Below are 20,098 nucleotides of genomic sequence, written 5' to 3' on the forward strand. Positions count from 1 at the left end.
GACATTGCCCCCTCCCTCAGCACTGACCCTCCGACAGTGCCCACTCCCTCAGCACTGACCCTCCGACAGTGCCCACTCCCTCAGCACTGACCCTCCGACAGGGCACACTCCCTCAGCACTGACCCTCCGACAGTGCCCACTCCCTCAGCACTGACACTCCCACAGTGTCCACTCCCTCAGCACTGACCCTCCGACAGTGCCCACTCCCTCAGCACTGACCCTCCGACAGGGGACACTCCCTCAGCACTGACCCTCCGACAGTGTCCACTCCCTCAGCACTGACCCTCCGACAGTGCCCGCTCCCTCAGCACTGACCCTCCGACAGTGCCCACTCCCTCAGCACTGACCCTCTGACAGTGCCCCCTCCCTCAGCACTGACCCTCCGACAGTGCCCACATCCTCAGCACTGACCCTCCGACAGTGCCCCCTCCCTCAGCACTGACCCTCCGAAAGTGCCCCCTCCCTCAGCACTGACCCTCCGACAGTGCCCCCCTCCCTCAGCACTGACCCTCCGACAGTGCCCCCTCCCTCAGCACTGACCCTCCGACAGTGCCCCCTCCCTCAGCACTGACCCTCCGACAGTGCCCCCTCCCTCAGCACTGACCCTCCGACAGTGCCCACTCCCTCAGCACTGACCCTCCGACAGTGCCCCTTCCCTCAGCACTGACCCTCCGACAGTGCCCCTTCCCTCAGCACTGACCCTCCCACAGTGCCCCCTCCCTCAGCACTGACCCTCCGACAGTGTCCACTCCCTCAGCACTGACCCTCCGACAGTGCCCCCTCCCTCAGCACTGACCCTCCGACAGTGCCCCCTCCCTCAGCACTGACCCTCCGACAGTGCCCACTCCCTCAGCACTGACCCTCCGACAGAGCCCACTCCCTCAGCACTGACCCTCCGACAGTGCCCACTCCCTCAGCACTGACCCTCCGACAGTGCCCTCTCCCTCAGCACTGACCCTCCGACAGTGCCCCACTCCCTCAGCACTGACCCTCCGACAGTGCCCACTCCCTCAGCACTGACCCTCCGACAGTGCCCACTCCCTCAGCACTGACCCTCCGACAGTGCCCACTCCCTCAGCACTGACCCTCCGACAGTGCCCCCTCCCTCAGCACTGACCCTCCGACAGTGCACCCTCCCTCAGCCCTGACCCTCCGACAGTGCCCCCTCCCTCAGCCCTGACCCTCCGACAGTGCCCCCTCCCTCAGCACTGACCCTCCGACAGTGCCCACTCCCTCAGCACTGACCCTCCGACAGTGCCCACTCCCTCAGCACTGACCCTCCGACAGTGCCCCCTCCCCCAGCACTGACCCTCCGACAGTGCCCCCTCCCTCAGCACTGACCCTCCGACAGGGCACACTCCCTCAGCACTGACCCTCCGACATTGCCCACTCCCTCAGCACTGACCCTCCGACAGTGCCCCCTCCCTCAGCACTGACCCTCCGACAGTGCCCACTCCCTCAGCACTGACCCTCCGACAGTGCCCCCTCCCTCAGCACTGACCCTCCGACAGGGCACACTCCCTCAGCACTGACCCTCCGACATTGCCCCCTCCCTCAGCACTGACCCTCCGACAGTTCCCACTCCCTCAGCACTGACCCTCCGACAGTGCCCACTCCCTCAGCACTGACCCTCCGACAGGGCACACTCCCTCAGCACTGACCCTCCGACAGTGCCCACTCCCTCAGCACTGACACTCCCACAGTGTCCACTCCCTCAGCACTGACCCTCCGACAGTGCCCACTCCCTCAGCACTGACCCTCCGACAGGGCACACTCCCTCAGCACTGACCCTCCGACAGTGTCCACTCCCTCAGCACTGACCCTCCGACAGTGCCCCCTCCCTCAGCCCTGACCCTCCGACAGTGCCCACTCCCTCAGCACTGACACTCCCACAGTGTCCACTCCCTCAGCACTGACCCTCCGACAGTGCCCGCTCCCTCAGCACTGACCCTCCGACAGTGCCCACTCCCTCAGCACTGACCCTCTGACAGTGCCCCCTCCCTCAGCACTGACCCTCCGACAGTGCCCACATCCTCAGCACTGACCCTCCGACAGTGCCCCCTCCCTCACCACTGACCCTCCGACAGTGCCCTCTCCCTCAGCACTGACCCTCCGACAGTGCCCACTGCCTCAGCACTGACCCTCCGACAGTGCCCCCTCCCTCAGCACTGACCCTCCGACAGTGCCCACTGCCTCAGCACTGACCCTCCGACAGTGCCCCCTCCCTCAGCACTGACCCTCTGACAGTGCCCACTCCCTCAGCACTGACCCTCCGACAGTGCCCACTCCCTCAGCACTGACCCTCCGACAGTGCCCGCTCCCTCAGCACTGACCCTCCGACAGTGCCCCCTCCCTCAGCACTGACCCTCCGACAGTGCCCACTCCCTCAGGACTGACCCTCCGACAGTGCCCCCTCCCTCAGCACTGACCCTCGGACAGTGCCCACTCCCTCAGCACTGACCCTCGGACAGTGCCCACTCCCTCAGCACTGACCCTCCGACAGTGCCCCCTCCCTCAGCACTGACCCTCCGACAGTGCCCACTCCCTCAGCACTGACCCTCCGACAGTGCCCCCTCCCTCAGCACTCACCCTCCGACAGTGCCCTCTCCCTCAGCACTCACCCTCCGACAGTGCCCACTCCCTCAGCACTGACCCTCCGACAGTGCCCCCTCCCTCAGCACTGACCCTCCGACAGTGCCCACTCCCTCAGCACTGACCCTCCGACAGTGCCCACTCCCTCAGCACTGACCCTCGGACAGTGCCCCCTCCCTCAGCACTGACCCTCTGACAGTGCCCGCTCCCTCAGCACTGACCCTCCGACAGTGTCCACTCCCTCAGCACTGACCCTCCGACAGTGCCCCCTCCCTCAGCACTGACCCTCCGACAGTGCCCACTCCCTCAGCACTGACACTCCCACAGTGTCCACTCCCTCAGCACTGACCCTCCGACAGTGCCCACTCCCTCAGCACTGACCCTCCGACAGTGCCCACTCCCTCAGCACTGACCCTCTGACAGTGCCCCCTCCCTCAGCACTGACCCTCCGACAGTGCCCACACCCTCAGCACTGACCCTCCGACAGTGCCCCCTCCCTCAGCACTGACCCTCCGACAGTGCCCTTCTCCCTCAGCACTGACCCTCCGACAGTGCCCACTGCCTCAGCACTGACCCTCCGACAGTGCCCCCTCCCTCAGCACTGACCCTCCGACAGTGCCCACTGCCTCAGCACTGACCCTCCGACAGTGCCCCCTCCCTCAGCACTGACCCTCTGACAGTGCCCACTCCCTCAGCACTGACCCTCCGACAGTGCCCACTCCCTCAGCACTGACCCTCCGACAGTGCCCGCTCCCTCAGCACTGACCCTCCGACAGTGCCCCCTCCCTCAGCACTGACCCTCCGACAGTGCCCACTCCCTCAGGACTGACCCTCCGACAGTGCCCCCCTCCCTCAGCACTGACCCTCGGACAGTGCCCACTCCCTCAGCACTGATCCTCCGACAGTGCCCACTCCCTCAGCACTGACCCTCCGACAGTGCCCCCTCCCTCAGCACTCACCCTCCGACAGTGCCCTCTTCCTCAGCACTCTCCCTCCGACAGTGCCCACTCCCTAAGCACTGACCCTCCGACAGTGCCCCCTCCCTCAGCACTGACCCTCCGACAGTGCCCACTCCCTCAGCACTGACCCTCCGACAGTGCCCCCCTCCCTCAGCACTCACCCTCCGACAGTGCCCTCTTCCTCAGCACTCTCCCTCCGACAGTGCCCACTCCCTAAGCACTGACCCTCCGACAGTGCCCCCTCCCTCAGCACTGACCCTCCGACAGTGCCCACTCCCTCAGCACTGACCCTCCGACAGTGCCCACTCCCTCAGCACTGACCCTCGGACAGTGCCCACTCCCTCAGCACTGACCCTCTGACAGTGCCCGCTCCCTCAGCACTGACCCTCCGACAGTGCCCACTCCCTCAGCACTGACCCTCTGACAGTGCCCACTCCCTCAGCACTGACCCTCCGACAGTGTCCACTCCCTCAGCACTGTCCCTCCGACAGTGCCCCCTCCCTCAGCACTGACCCTCCGACAGTGCCCACTCCCTCAGCACTGACACTCCCACAGTGTCCACTCCCTCAGCACTGACCCTCTGACAGTGCCCGCTCCCTCAGCACTGACCCTCCGACAGTGTCCACTCCCTCAGCACTGTCCCTCCGACAGTGCCCCCTCCCTCAGCACTGACCCTCCGACAGTGTCCACTCCCTCAGCACTGACACTCCCACAGTGTCCACTCCCTCAGCACTGACCCTCTGACAGTGCCCGCTCCCTCAGCACTGACCCTCCGACAGTGCCCACTCCCTCAGCACTGACCCTCTGACAGTGCCCACTCCCTCAGCACTGACCCTCCGACAGGGCACACTCCCTCAGCACTGACCCTCCGACAGTGCCCACTCCCTCAGCACTGACACTCCCACAGTGCCCACACCCTCAGCACTGACCCTCCGACAGTGCCCCCCTCCCTCAGCACTGACCCTCCGACAGTGCCCTCTCCCTCAGCACTGACCCTCCGACAGTGCCCACTGCCTCAGCACTGACCCTCCGACAGTGCCCCCCTCCCTCATCACTGACCCTCCGACAGTGCCCACTGCCTCAGCACTGACCCTCCGACAGTGCCCCCTCCCTCAGCACTGACCCTCCGACAGTGCCCACTCCCTCAGCACTGACCCTCCGACAGTGCCCGCTCCCTCAGCACTGACCCTCCGACAGTGCCCCCTCCCTCAGCACTGACCCTCCGACAGTGCCCACTCCCTCAGGACTGACCCTCCGACAGTGCCCCCTCTCCTCAGCACTGACCCTCGGACAGTGCCCACTCCCTCAGCACTGACCCTCGGACTGTGCCGCCTCCCTCAGCACTGACCCTCCGACAGTGCCCACTCCCTCAGCACTGACCCTCCGACAGTGCCCCCCTCCCTCAGCACTCACCCTCCGACAGTGCCCTCTCCCTCAGCACTCACCCTCCGACAGTGCCCACTCCCTCAGCACTGACCCTCCGACAGTGCCCACTCCCTCAGCACTGACCCTCCGACAGTGCCCACTCCCTCAGCACTGACCCTCCGACAGTGCCCCCTCCCTCAGCACTGACCCTCTGACAGTGCCCGCTCCCTCAGCACTGACCCTCCGACAGTGCCCACTCCCTCAGCACTGACACTCCCACAGTGTCCACTCCCTCAGCACTGACCCTCCGACAGTGCCCCGCTCCCTCAGCACTGACCCTCCGACAGTGCCCTCTCCCTCAGCACTGACCCTCCGACAGTGCCCACTGCCTCAGCACTGACCCTCCGACAGTGCCCCCTCCCTCAGCACTGACCCTCCGACAGTGCCCACTGCCTCAGCACTGACCCTCCGACAGTGCCCCCCTCCCTCAGCACTGACCCTCTGACAGTGCCCACTCCCTCAGCACTGACCCTCCCGACAGTGCCCACTCCCTCAGCACTGACCCTCCGACAGTGCCCGCTCCCTCAGCACTGACCCTCCGACAGTGCCCACTCCCTCAGCACTGACCCTCGGACAGTGCCCACTCCCTCAGCACTGACCCTCGGACAGTGCCCCCTCCCTCAGCACTGACCCTCCGACAGTGCCCACTCCCTCAGCACTGACCCTCCGACAGTGCCCCCTCCCTCAGCACTGACCCTCCGACAGTGCCCACTGCCTCAGCACTGACCCTCCGACAGTGCCCCCTCCCTCAGCACTGGACCCTCTGACAGTGCCCACTCCCTCAGCACTGACCCTCCGACAGTGCCCACTCCCTCAGCACTGACCCTCCGACAGTGGCCGCTCCCTCAGCACTGACCCTCCGACAGTGCCCACTCCCTCAGCACTGACCCTCCGAGAGTGCCCACTCCCTCAGGACTGACCCTCCGACAGTGCCCCCCTCCCTCAGCACTGACCCTCGGACAGTGCCCACTCCCTCAGCACTGACCCTCGGACAGTGCCCCCCTCCCTCAGCACTGACCCTCCGACAGTGCCCACTCCCTCAGCACTGACCCTCCGACAGTGCCCCCTCCCTCAGCACTCACCCTCCGACAGTGCCCTCTTCCTCAGCACTCTCCCTCCGACAGTGCCCACTCCCTAAGCACTGACCCTCCGACAGTGCCCCCTCCCTCAGCACTGACCCTCCGACAGTGCCCACTCCCTCAGCACTGACCCTCCGACAGTGCCCACTCCCTCAGCACTGACCCTCGGACAGTGCCCCCTCCCTCAGCACTGACCCTCTGACAGTGCCCGCTCCCTCAGCACTGACCCTCCGACAGTGCCCACTCCCTCAGCACTGACCCTCTGACAGTGCCCACTCCCTCAGCACTGACCCTCCGACAGGGCACACTCCCTCAGCACTGACCCTCCGACAGTGTCCACTCCCTCAGCACTGTCCCTCCGACAGTGCCCCCTCCCTCAGCACTGACCCTCCGACAGTGTCCACTCCCTCAGCACTGTCCCTCCGACAGTGCCCCCTCCCTCAGCACTGACCCTCCGACAGTGCCCACTCCCTCAGCACTGACACTCCCACAGTGTCCACTCCCTCAGCACTGACCCTCTGACAGTGCCCGCTCCCTCAGCACTGACCCTCCGACAGTGCCCACTCCCTCAGCACTGACCCTCCGACAGTGCCCACTCCCTCAGGACTGACCCTCCGACAGTGCCCCCTCCCTCAGCACTGACCCTCGGACAGTGCCCACTCCCTCAGCACTGACCCTCGGACAGTGCCCACTCCCTCAGCACTGACCCTCCGACAGTGCCCCCTCCCTCAGCACTGACCCTCCGACAGTGCCCACTCCCTCAGCACTGACCCTCCGACAGTGCCCCCTCCCTCAGCACTCACCCTCCGACAGTGCCCTCTCCCTCAGCACTCACCCTCCGACAGTGCCCACTCCCTCAGCACTGACCCTCCGACAGTGCCCCCTCCCTCAGCACTGACCCTCCGACAGTGCCCACTCCCTCAGCACTGACCCTCCGACAGTGCCCACTCCCTCAGCACTGACCCTCGGACAGTGCCCCCTCCCTCAGCACTGACCCTCTGACAGTGCCCGCTCCCTCAGCACTGACCCTCCGACAGTGTCCACTCCCTCAGCACTGACCCTCCGACAGTGCCCCCTCCCTCAGCACTGACCCTCCGACAGTGCCCACTCCCTCAGCACTGACACTCCCACAGTGTCCACTCCCTCAGCACTGACCCTCCGACAGTGCCCACTCCCTCAGCACTGACCCTCCGACAGTGCCCACTCCCTCAGCACTGACCCTCTGACAGTGCCCCCTCCCTCAGCACTGACCCTCCGACAGTGCCCACACCCTCAGCACTGACCCTCCGACAGTGCCCCCTCCCTCAGCACTGACCCTCCGACAGTGCCCTCTCCCTCAGCACTGACCCTCCGACAGTGCCCACTGCCTCAGCACTGACCCTCCGACAGTGCCCCCTCCCTCAGCACTGACCCTCCGACAGTGCCCACTGCCTCAGCACTGACCCTCCGACAGTGCCCCCTCCCTCAGCACTGACCCTCTGACAGTGCCCACTCCCTCAGCACTGACCCTCCGACAGTGCCCACTCCCTCAGCACTGACCCTCCGACAGTGCCCGCTCCCTCAGCACTGACCCTCCGACAGTGCCCCCTCCCACAGCACTGACCCTCCGACAGTGCCCACTCCCTCAGGACTGACCCTCCGACAGTGCCCCCTCCCTCAGCACTGACCCTCGGACAGTGCCCACTCCCTCAGCACTGACCCTCGGACAGTGCCCCCTCCCTCAGCACTGACCCTCCGACAGTGCCCACTCCCTCAGCACTGACCCTCCGACAGTGCCCCCTCCCTCAGCACTCACCCTCCGACAGTGCCCTCTTCCTCAGCACTCTCCCTCCGACAGTGCCCACTCCCTAAGCACTGACCCTCCGACAGTGCCCCCTCCCTCAGCACTGACCCTCCGACAGTGCCCACTCCCTCAGCACTGACCCTCCGACAGTGCCCACTCCCTCAGCACTGACCCTCGGACAGTGCCCCCTCCCTCAGCACTGACCCTCTGACAGTGCCCGCTCCCTCAGCACTGACCCTCCGACAGTGCCCACTCCCTCAGCACTGACCCTCTGACAGTGCCCACTCCCTCAGCACTGACCCTCCGACAGGGCACACTCCCTCAGCACTGACCCTCCGACAGTGTCCACTCCCTCAGGACTGTCCCTCCGACAGTGCCCCCTCCCTCAGCACTGACCCTCCGACAGTGCCCACTCCCTCAGCACTGACACTCCCACAGTGTCTACTCCCTCAGCACTGACCCTCTGACAGTGCCCGCTCCCTCAGCACTGACCCTCCGACAGTGTCCACTCCCTCAGCACTGTCCCTCCGACAGTGCCCCCTCCCTCAGCACTGACCCTCCGACAGTGTCCACTCCCTCAGCACTGACACTCCCACAGTGTCCACTCCCTCAGCACTGACCCTCTGACAGTGCCCGCTCCCTCAGCACTGACCCTCCGACAGTGCCCACTCCCTCAGCACTGACCCTCTGACAGTGCCCACTCCCTCAGCACTGACCCTCCGACAGGGCACACTCCCTCAGCACTGACCCTCCGACAGTGCCCACTCCCTCAGCACTGACACTCCCACAGTGTCCACTCCCTCAGCACTGACCCTCCGACAGTGCCCGCTCCCTCAGCACTGACCCTCCGACAGTGCCCACTGCCTCAGCACTGACCCTCTGACAGTGCCCCCTCCCTCAGCACTGACCCTCCGACAGTGCCCACACCCTCAGCACTGACCCTCCGACAGTGCCCCCTCCCTCAGCACTGACCCTCCGACAGTGCCCTCTCCCTCAGCACTGACCCTCCGACAGTGCCCACTGCCTCAGCACTGACCCTCCGACAGTGCCCCCTCCCTCATCACTGACCCTCCGACAGTGCCCACTGCCTCAGCACTGACCCTCCGACAGTGCCCCCTCCCTCAGCACTGACCCTCCGACAGTGCCCACTCCCTCAGCACTGACCCTCCGACAGTGCCCGCTCCCTCAGCACTGACCCTCCGACAGTGCCCCCTCCCTCAGCACTGACCCTCCGACAGTGCCCACTCCCTCAGGACTGACCCTCCGACAGTGCCCCCTCCCTCAGCACTGACCCTCGGACAGTGCCCACTCCCTCAGCACTGACCCTCGGACTGTGCCCCCTCCCTCAGCACTGACCCTCCGACAGTGCCCACTCCCTCAGCACTGACCCTCCGACAGTGCCCCCTCCCTCAGCACTCACCCTCCGACAGTGCCCTCTCCCTCAGCACTCACCCTCCGACAGTGCCCACTCCCTCAGCACTGACCCTCCGACAGTGCCCACTCCCTCAGCACTGACCCTCCGACAGTGCCCACTCCCTCAGCACTGACCCTCCGACAGTGCCCCCTCCCTCAGCACTGACCCTCTGACAGTGCCCGCTCCCTCAGCACTGACCCTCCGACAGTGCCCACTCCCTCAGCACTGACACTCCCACAGTGTCCACTCCCTCAGCACTGACCCTCCGACAGTGCCCGCTCCCTCAGCACTGACCCTCCGACAGTGCCCTCTCCCTCAGCACTGACCCTCCGACAGTGCCCACTGCCTCAGCACTGACCCTCCGACAGTGCCCCCTCCCTCAGCACTGACCCTCCGACAGTGCCCACTGCCTCAGCACTGACCCTCCGACAGTGCCCCCTCCCTCAGCACTGACCCTCTGACAGTGCCCACTCCCTCAGCACTGACCCTCCGACAGTGCCCACTCCCTCAGCACTGACCCTCCGACAGTGCCCGCTCCCTCAGCACTGACCCTCCGACAGTGCCCACTCCCTCAGCACTGACCCTCGGACAGTGCCCACTCCCTCAGCACTGACCCTCGGACAGTGCCCCCTCCCTCAGCACTGACCCTCCGACAGTGCCCACTCCCTCAGCACTGACCCTCCGACAGTGCCCCCCTCCCTCAGCACTGACCCTCCGACAGTGCCCACTGCCTCAGCACTGACCCTCCGACAGTGCCCACTCCCTCAGCACTGACCCTCCGACAGTGGCCGCTCCCTCAGCACTGACCCTCCGACAGTGCCCACTCCCTCAGCACTGACCCTCCGAGAGTGCCCACTCCCTCAGGACTGACCCTCCGACAGTGCCCCCTCCCTCAGCACTGACCCTCGGACAGTGCCCACTCCCTCAGCACTGACCCTCGGACAGTGCCCCCTCCCTCAGCACTGACCCTCCGACAGTGCCCACTCCCTCAGCACTGACCCTCCGACAGTGCCCCCTCCCTCAGCACTCACCCTCCGACAGTGCCCTCTTCCTCAGCACTCTCCCTCCGACAGTGCCCACTCCCTAAGCACTGACCCTCCGACAGTGCCCCCTCCCTCAGCACTGACCCTCCGACAGTGCCCACTCCCTCAGCACTGACCCTCCGACAGTGCCCACTCCCTCAGCACTGACCCTCGGACAGTGCCCCCTCCCTCAGCACTGACCCTCTGACAGTGCCCGCTCCCTCAGCACTGACCCTCCGACAGGGCACACTCCCTCAGCACTGACCCTCCGACAGTGTCCACTCCCTCAGCACTGTCCCTCCGACAGTGCCCCCTCCCTCAGCACTGACCCTCCGACAGTGCCCACTCCCTCAGCACTGACACTCCCACAGTGTCCACTCCCTCAGCACTGACCCTCTGACAGTGCCCGCTCCCTCAGCACTGACCCTCCGACAGTGCCCACTCCCTCAGCACTGACCCTCTGACAGTGCCCACTCCCTCAGCACTGACCCTCCGATAGGGCACACTCCCTCAGCACTGACCCTCCGACAGTGCCCCCTCCCTCAGCACTGACCCTCCGACAGTGCCCCCTCCCTCAGCGCTGACCCTCTGACAGTGCCCCCCTCCCTCAGCACTGACCCTCCGACAGTGCCCACTGCCTCAGCACTGACCCTCTGACAGTGCCCCCTCCCTCAGCACTGACCCTCCGACAGTGCCCACACCCTCAGCACTGACCCTCTGACAGTGCCCGCTCCCTCAGCACTGACCCTCCGACAGTGCCCACTCCCTCAGCACTGACCCTCTGACAGTGCCCCCTCCCTCAGCACTGACCCTCTGACAGTGCCCACTCCCTCAGGACTGACCCTACGACAGTGCCCCCTCCATCAGCACTGACCCTCCGACAGTGCCCACTCCCTCAGCACTGACCCTCTGACAGTGCCCCCTCCATCAGCACTGACCCTCCAACAGTGCCCACTCCCTCAGCACTGACCCTCCAACAGTGCCCCCTCCCTCAGCACTGACCCTCTGACAGACTGGCAACTGTACACCGAGCTCCTGGTGGGATAGGGAGACCGGGGAACTGTACACGGTGCTCCCGGTGGGATAGGGAGACCGGGGAACTGTACACCGAGCTCCCGGTGGGATAGGGAGACCGGGGAACTGTACAGCGAGCTCCCGGTGGGATAGGGAGACCGGGGAACTGTACACCGAGCTCCCGGTGGGATAGGGAGACCGGGGAACTGTACACGGTGCTCCCTGTGGGATCGGGAGACCGGGGAACTGTGCACCGAGCTCCCGGTGGGATAGGGAGACCGGGGAACTGTACACGGTGCTCCCGGTGGGATAGGGAGACCGGGGAACTGTACACCGAGCTCCCGGTGGGATAGGGAGACCGGGGAACAGTACACCGAGCTCCCGGTGGGATAGGGAGACCGGGGAACTGTACACGGTGCTCCCAGTGGGATAGGGAGACCGGGGAACTGTACACCGAACTCCCGGTGGGATAGGGAGACCGGGGAACTGTACACCGAGCGTCCGGTGGGATAGGGAGACCGGGGAACTGTACACCGAGCTCCCAGTGGGATAGGGAGACCGGGGAACTGTACACGGTGCTCCCGGTGGGATAGGGAGACCGGGGAACTGTACACCGAGCTCCCGGTGGGATAGGGAGACCGGGGAACTGTACACCGAGCTCCCGGTGGGATAGGGAGACCGGGGAACTGTACACCGAGCTCCCGGTGGGATAGGGAGACCGGGGAACTGTACACCGAGCTCCCGGTGGGATAGGGAGACCGGGGAACTGTACACCGAGCTCCCGGTGGGATAGGGAGACCGGGGAACAGTACACCGAGCTCCTGGTGGGATAGGGAGACCGGGGAACTGTACACGGTGCTCCTGGTGGGATAGGGAGACCGGGGAACTGTACACGGTGCTCCCGGTGGGATAGGGAGACCGGGGAACTGTGCACCGAGCTCCCGGTGGGATAGGGAGAAGGGGAACTGTACACGGTGCTCCCGGTGGGATAGGGAGACCGGGGAACTGTACACCGAGCTCCCGGTGGGATAGGGAGACCGGGGAACTGTACACCGAGCTCCCGGTGGGATAGGGAGACCGGGGAACTGTACACCGAGCTCCCGGTGGGATAGGGAGACCGGGGAACTGTACACCGAGCTCCCGGTGGGATAGGGAGACCGGGGAACTGTACACCGAGCTCCCCGTGGGATAGGGAGACCGGGGAACTGTACACCGATCTCCCGGTGGGATAGGGAGACCGGGGAACTGTACACCGAGCTCCCGGTGGGATAGGGAGACCGGGGAACTGTACACCGAGCTCCCGGTGGGATAGGGAGACCGGGGAACTGTACACGGTGCTCCCGGGGGGATAGGGAGACCGGGGAACTGTACACCGAGCTCCCGGTGGGATAGGGAGACCGGGGAACTGTACACCGAGCGTCCGGTGGGATAGGGAGACCGGGGAACAGTACACCGAACTCCCGGTGGGATAGGGAGACCGGGGAACTGTACACCGAGCTCCCGGTGGGATAGGGAGACCGGGGAACTGTACACCGAGCTCCCGGTGGGATAGGGAGACCGGGGAACTGTACACCGAGCTCCTGGTGGGATAGGGAGACCGGGGAACTGTACACCGAGGTCCCGGTGGGATAGGGAGACCGGGGAACTGTACACGGTGCTCCCGGTGGGATAGGGAGACCGGGGAACTGTACACGGTCCTACCGGTGGGATAGGGAGACCGGGGAACTGTACACCGAGCTCCCGGTGGGATAGGGAGACCGGGGAACTGTACACCGAACTCCCGGTGGGATAGGGAGACCGGGGAACTGTACACCGAGCTCCTGGTGGGATAGGGAGACCGGGGAACTGTACAGCGAGCTCCCCGTGGGATAGGGAGACCGGGGAACTGTACACCGAGCTCCCGGTGGGATAGGGAGACCGGGGAACTGTACACCAAGCTCCCGGTGGGATAGGGAGACCGGGGAACAGTACACCGAGCTCCCGGTGGGATAGGGAGACCGGGGAACAGTACACCGAGCTCCCGGTGGGATAGGGAGACCGGGGAACTGTACACGGTGCTCCCGGTGGGATAGGGAGACCGGGGAACTGTACACGGTGCTCCCGGTGGGATAGGGAGACCGGGGAACTGTACACCGAGCTCCCCGTGGGATAGGGAGACCGGGGAACTGTACACCGAGCTCCCGGTGGGACAGGGAGACCGGGGTACTGTACACGGTGCTCCCGGTGGGATAGGGAGACCGGGGAACTGTACACCGAGCTCCCGGTGGGATAGGGAGACCGGGGAACTGTACACCGAGCTCCCGGTGGGATAGGGAGACCGGGGAACTGTACACCGAGCTCCCGGTGGGATAGGGAGACCGGGGAACTGTACACCGAGCTCCCGGTGGGATAGGGAGACCGGGGAACAGTACACCGAGCTCCTGGTGGGATAGGGAGACCGGGGAACCGTACACCGAGCTCCCGGTGGGATAGGGAGACCGGGGAACGGTACACCGAGCTCCCGGTGGGATAGGGAGACCGGGGAACAGTACACCGAGCTCCCGGTGGGATAGGGAGACTGGGGAACTGTACACCGATCTCCCCGTGGGATAGGGAGACCGGGGAACTGTACACGATGCTCCCGGTGGGATAGGGAGACCGGGGAACTGTACACGGTGCTCCCTGTGGGATAGGGAGACCGGGGAACTGTGCACCGAGCTCCCGGTGGGATAGGGAGAAGGGGAACTGTACACGGTGCTCCCGGTGGGATAGGGAGACCGGGGAACTGTACACGGTGCTCCCGGTGGGATAGGGAGACCGGGGAACTGTACACCGAGCTCCCGGTGGGATAGGGAGACCGGGGAACTGTACACCGAGCTCCCGGTGGGATAGGGAGACCGGGGAACTGTACACCGAGCTCCCGGTGGGATAGGGAGACCGGGGAACTGTACACCGAGCTCCCGGTGGGATAGGGAGACCGGGGAACTGTACACCGAGCTCCCGGTGGGATAGGGAGACCGGGGAACTGTACACGGTGCCCCCGGGGGGATAGGGAGACCGGGGAACTGTACACCGAGCTCCCGGTGGGATAGGGAGACCGGGGAACTGTACACCGAGCTCCCGGTGGGATAGGGAGACCGGGGAACAGTACACCGAACTCCCGGTGGGATAGGGAGACCGGGGAACTGTACACCGAGCTCCCGGTGGGATAGGGAGACCGGGGAACTGTACACTGAGCTCCCGGTGGGATAGGGAGACCGGGGAACTGTACACCGAGCTCCCGGTGGGATAGGGAGACCGGGGAACTGTACACCGAGCTCCCGGTGGGATAGGGAGACCGGGGAACTGTACACGGTGCCCCCGGGGGGATAGGGAGACCGGGGAACTGTACACCGAGCTCCCGGTGGGATAGGGAGACCGGGGAACTGTACACCGAGCTCCCGGTGGGATAGGGAGACCGGGGAACAGTACACCGAACTCCCGGTGGGATAGGGAGACCGGGGAACTGTACACCGAGCTCCCGGTGGGATAGGGAGACCGGGGAACTGTACACCGAGCTGCCGGTGGGATAGGGAGACCGGGGAACTGTACACCGAGCTCCCGGTGGGATAGGGAGACCGGGGAACTGTACACCGAGCTCCCGGTGGGATAGGGAGACCGGGGAACTGTACACGGTGCTCCCGGTGGGATAGGGAGACCGGGGAACTGTACACCGAGCTCCCCGTGGGATAGGGAGACCGGGGAACTGTACACCGAGCTCCCCGTGGGATAGGGAGACCGGGGAACTGTACACCGAGCTCCCGGTGGGACAGGGAGACCGGGGTACTGTACACGGTGCTCCCGGTGGGATAGGGAGACCGGGGAACTGTACACCGAGCTCCCGGTGGGATAGGGAGACCGGGGAACTGTACACCGAGCTCCCGGTGGGATAGGGAGACCGGGGAACTGTACACCGAGCTCCCGGTGGGATAGGGAGACCGGGGAACTGTACACCGAGCTCCCGGTGGGATAGGGAGACCGGGGAACTGTACACGGTGCCCCCGGGGGGATAGGGAGACCGGGGAACTGTACACCGAGCTCCCGGTGGGATAGGGAGACCGGGGAACAGTACACCGAGCTCCCGGTGGGATAGGGAGACCGGGGAACTGTACACCGAGCTCCCGGTGGGATAGGGAGACCGGGGAACTGTACACCGAGCTCCCGGTGGGATAGGGAGACCGGGGAACTGTACACGGTGCTCCCAGTGGGATAGGGAGACCGGGGAACTGTACACCGAACTCCCGGTGGGATAGGGAGACCGGGGAACTGTACACCGAGCTCCCGGTGGGATAGGGAGACCGGGGAACTGTACACCGAGCTGCCGGTGGGATAGGGAGACCGGGGAACTGTACACCGAGCTCCCGGTGGGATAGGGAGACCGGGGAACTGTACACCGAGCTCCCGGTGGGATAGGGAGACCGAGGAACTGTACACCGAGCTCCCGGTGGGATAGGGAGACCGGGTAACTGTACACCGAGCTCCCGGTGGGATAGGGAGACCGGGGAACTGTACACCGAGCTCCCGGTGGGATAGGGAGACCGGGGAACTGTACACCGAGCTCCCGGTGGGATAGGGAGACCGGGGAACTGTACACGGTGCTCCCGGGGGGATAGGGAGACCGGGGAACTGTACACCGAGCTCCCGGTGGGATAGGGAGACTGGGGAACTGTACACCGAGCTCCCGGTGGGATAGGGAGACCGGGGAACAGTACACCGAACTCCCGGTGGGATAGGGAGACCGGGGAACTGTACACCGAGCTCCCGGTGGGATAGGGAGACCGGGGAACTGTACACGGTGCTCCCGGTGGGATAGGGAGACCGGGGAACTGTACACCGAGCTCCCCGTGGGATAGGGAGACCGGGAAACTGTACACCGAGCTCCCCGTGGGATACGGAGACCGGGGAACTGTACACCGAGCTCCCGGTGGGACAGGGAGACCGGGGTACTGTACACGGTGCTCCCGGTGGGATAGGGAGACCGGGGAACTGTACACCGAGCTCCCGGTGGGATAGGGAGACCGGGGAACTGTACACCGAGCTCCCGGTGGGATAGGGAGACCGGGGAACTGTACACCGAGCTCCCGGTGGGATAGGGAGACCGGGGAACTGTACACCGAGCTCCCAGTGGGATAGGGAGACCGGGGAACTGTACACCGAGCTCCTGGTGGGATAGGGAGACCGGGGAACCGTACAACGAGCTCCGGGTGGGATAGGGAGACCGGGGAACGGTACACCGAGCTCCCGGTGGGATAGGGAGACCGGGGAACAGTACACCGAGCTCCCGGTGGGATAGGGAGACTGGGGAACTGTACACCGATCTCCCCGTGGGATAGGGAGACCGGGGAACTGTACACGATGCTCCCGGTGGGATAGGGAGACCGGGGAACTGTACACGGTGCTCCCTGTGGGATAGGGAGACCGGGGAACTGTGCACCGAGCTCCCGGTGGGATAGGGAGAAGGGGAACTGTACACGGTGCTCCCGGTGGGATAGGGAGACCGGGGAACTGTACACCGAGCTCCCGGTGGGATAGGGAGACCGGGGAACTGTACACGGTGCTCCCGGTGGGATAGGGAGACCGGGGAACTGTACACCGAGCTCCCGGTGGGATAGGGAGACCGGGGAACTGTACACGGTGCTCCCGGTGGGATAGGGAGACCGGGGAACTGTACACCGAGCTCCCGGTGGGATAGGGAGACCGGGGAACTGTACACCGAGCTCCCGGTGGAATAGGGAGACCGGGGAACTGTACACCGAGCTCCCGGTGGGATAGGGAGACCGGGGAACTGTACACCGAGCTCCCGGTGGGATAGGGAGACCGGGGAACTGTACACCGAGCTCCCGGTGGGATAGGGAGACCGGGGAACTGTACACCGAGCTCCCGGTGGGATAGGGAGACCGGGGAACTGTACACGGTGCCCCCGGGGGGATAGGGAGACCGGGGAACTGTACACCGAGCTCCCAGTGGGATAGGGAGACCGGGGAACTGTACACCGAGCTCCCGGTGGGATAGGGAGACCGGGGAACAGTACACTGAACTCCCGGTGGGATAGGGAGACCGGGGAACTGTACACCGAGCTCCCGGTGGGATAGGGAGACCGGGGAACTGTACACCGAGCTGCCGGTGGGATAGGGAGACCGGGGAACTGTACACCGAGCTCCCGGTGGGATAGGGAGACCGGGGAACTGTACACCGAGCTCCCGGTGGGATAGGTAGACCGAGGAACTGTACACCGAGCTCCCGGTGGGATAGGGAGACCGGGGAACTGTACACCGAGCTCCCGGTGGGATAGGGAGACCGGGGAACTGTACACCGAGCTCCCGGTGGGATAGGGAGACCGGGGAACTGTACACCGAGCTCCCGGTGGGATAGGGAGACCGGGGAACTGTACACGGTGCTCCCGGTGGGATAGGGAGACCGGGGAACTGTACACCGAGCTCCCGGTGGGATAGGGAGACTGGGGAAATGTACACCGAGCTCCCGGTGGGATAGGGAGACCGGGGAACAGTACACCGAACTCCCGGTGGGATAGGGAGACCGGGGAACTGTACACCGAGCTCCCGGTGGGATAGGGAGACCGGGGAACTGTACACCGAGCTCCCGGTGGGATAGGGAGACCGGGGAACTGTACACCGAGCTCCCGGTGGGATAGGGAGACCGGGGAACTGTACACCGAGGTCCCGGTGGGATAGGGAGACCGGGGAACTGTACACCGAGCTCCCGGTGGGATAGGGAGACCGGGGAACTGTACACCGAGCTCCCGGTGGGATAGGGAGACCGGGGAACTGTACACCGGGCTCCCTGTGGGATAGGGAGACCGGGGAAGTGTACACCGAGCTCCTGGTGGGATAGGGAGACCGGGGAGCTCCCAGTGGGATAGGGAGACCGGGGAACTGTACACGGTGCTCCCGGTGGGATAGGGAGACCGGGGAACTGTACACCGAGCTCCCGGTGGGATAGGGAGACCGGGGAACTGTACACCGAGCTCCCCGTGGGATAGGGAGACCGGGGAACTGTACACCGAGCTCCCGGTGGGATAGGGAGACCGGGGAACTGTACACCGAGCTCCCGGTGGGATAGGGAGAAGGGGAACTGTACACGGTGCTCCCGGTGGGATAGGGAGACCGGGGAACTGTACACGATGCTCCCGGTGGGATAGGGAGACCGGGGAACTGTACACCGAGCTCCCGGTGGGATAGGGAGACCGGGGAACTGTACACCGAGCTCCCGGTGGGATAGGGTGACCGGGGAACTGTACACCGAGCTCCCGGTGGGATAGGGAGACCGGGGCACAGTACACCGAGCTCCTGGTGGGATAGGGAGACCGGGGAACTGTACACGGTGCTCCCTGTGGGATAGGGAGACCGGGGAACTGTACACGGTGCTCCCGGGGGGATAGGGAGACCGGGGAACTGTACACGGTGCTCCCTGTGGGATAGGGAGACCGGGGAACTGTACACGGTGCTCCCGGGGGGATAGGGAGACCGGGGAACTGTACACCGAGCTCCCGGTGGGATAGGGAGACCGGGGAACTGTACACGGTGCTCCCGGTGGGATAGGGAGACCGGGGAACTGTACACCGAGCTCCCGGTGGGATAGGGAGACCGGGGAACTGTACACCGAGCTCCCGGTGGGATAGGGAGACCGGGGAACTGTACACCGAACTCCCGGTGGGATAGGGAGGCCGGGGAACTGTACAACGAGCTCCCCGTGGGATAGGGAGACCGGGGAACTGTACACCGAGCTCCCGGTGGGATAGGGAGACCGGGGAACTGTACACCGAGCTCCCGGTGGGATAGGGAGACCGGGGAACTGTACACCGAGCTCCCGGTGGGATAGGGAGACCGGGGAACTGTACACCGAGCTCCCGGTGGGATAGGGAGACCGGGGTACTGTACACGGTGCTCCCGGTGGGATAGGGAGACCGGGGAACTGTACACCGAGCTCCCGGTGGGATAGGGAGACCGGGGAACTGTACACCGAGCTCCCCGTGGGATAGGGAGACCGGGGAACTGTACACCGAGCTCCGGGTGGGATAGTGAGACCGGGGAACTGTACACCGAGCTCCCCGTGGGATAGGGAGACCGGGGAACTGTACACCGAGCTCCCGGTGGGATAGGGAGACCGGGGAACTGTACACCGAGCTCCCGGTGGGATAGGGAGACCGGGGAACTGTACACCGAGCTCCCGGTGGGATAGGGAGACCGGGGAACTGTACACCGAGCTCCCGGTGGGATAGGGAGAACGGGGGACTGTACACCGAGCCCCTGGTGGGATAGGGAGACCGGGGAACTGTACACGGTGCTCCCGGTGGGATGGGGAGACCGGGGAACTGTACACCGAGCTCCCGGTGGGATAGGGAGACCGGGGAACTGTACACCGAGCTCCCGGTGGGATAGGGAGACCGGGGAACTGTACACGGTGCTCCCGGTGGGATAGGGAGACCGGGGAACTGTACACCGAGCTCCCGGTGGGATAGGGAGAACGGGGGACTGTACACCGAGCCCCTGGTGGGATAGGGAGACCGGGGAACTGTACACCGAGCTCCCGGTGGGATAGGGAGACCGGGGAACTGTACACCGAGCTCCCGGTGGGATAGGGAGACCGGGGAACTGTACACCGAGCTCCCCGTGGGATAGGGAGACCGGGGAACTGTACACCGAGCTCCCGGTGGGATAGGGAGACCGGGGAACTGTACACCGAGCTCCGGGTGGGATAGGGAGACCGGGGAACTGTACACCGTGCTCCCGGTGGGATAGGGAGACCGGGGAACTGTACACCGAGCTCCCGGT

This window comes from Chiloscyllium punctatum, unplaced genomic scaffold, assembly GCF_047496795.1.
Source record: "Chiloscyllium punctatum isolate Juve2018m unplaced genomic scaffold, sChiPun1.3 scaffold_458, whole genome shotgun sequence".
Classification (NCBI taxonomy): Eukaryota; Metazoa; Chordata; class Chondrichthyes; order Orectolobiformes; family Hemiscylliidae; genus Chiloscyllium; species Chiloscyllium punctatum.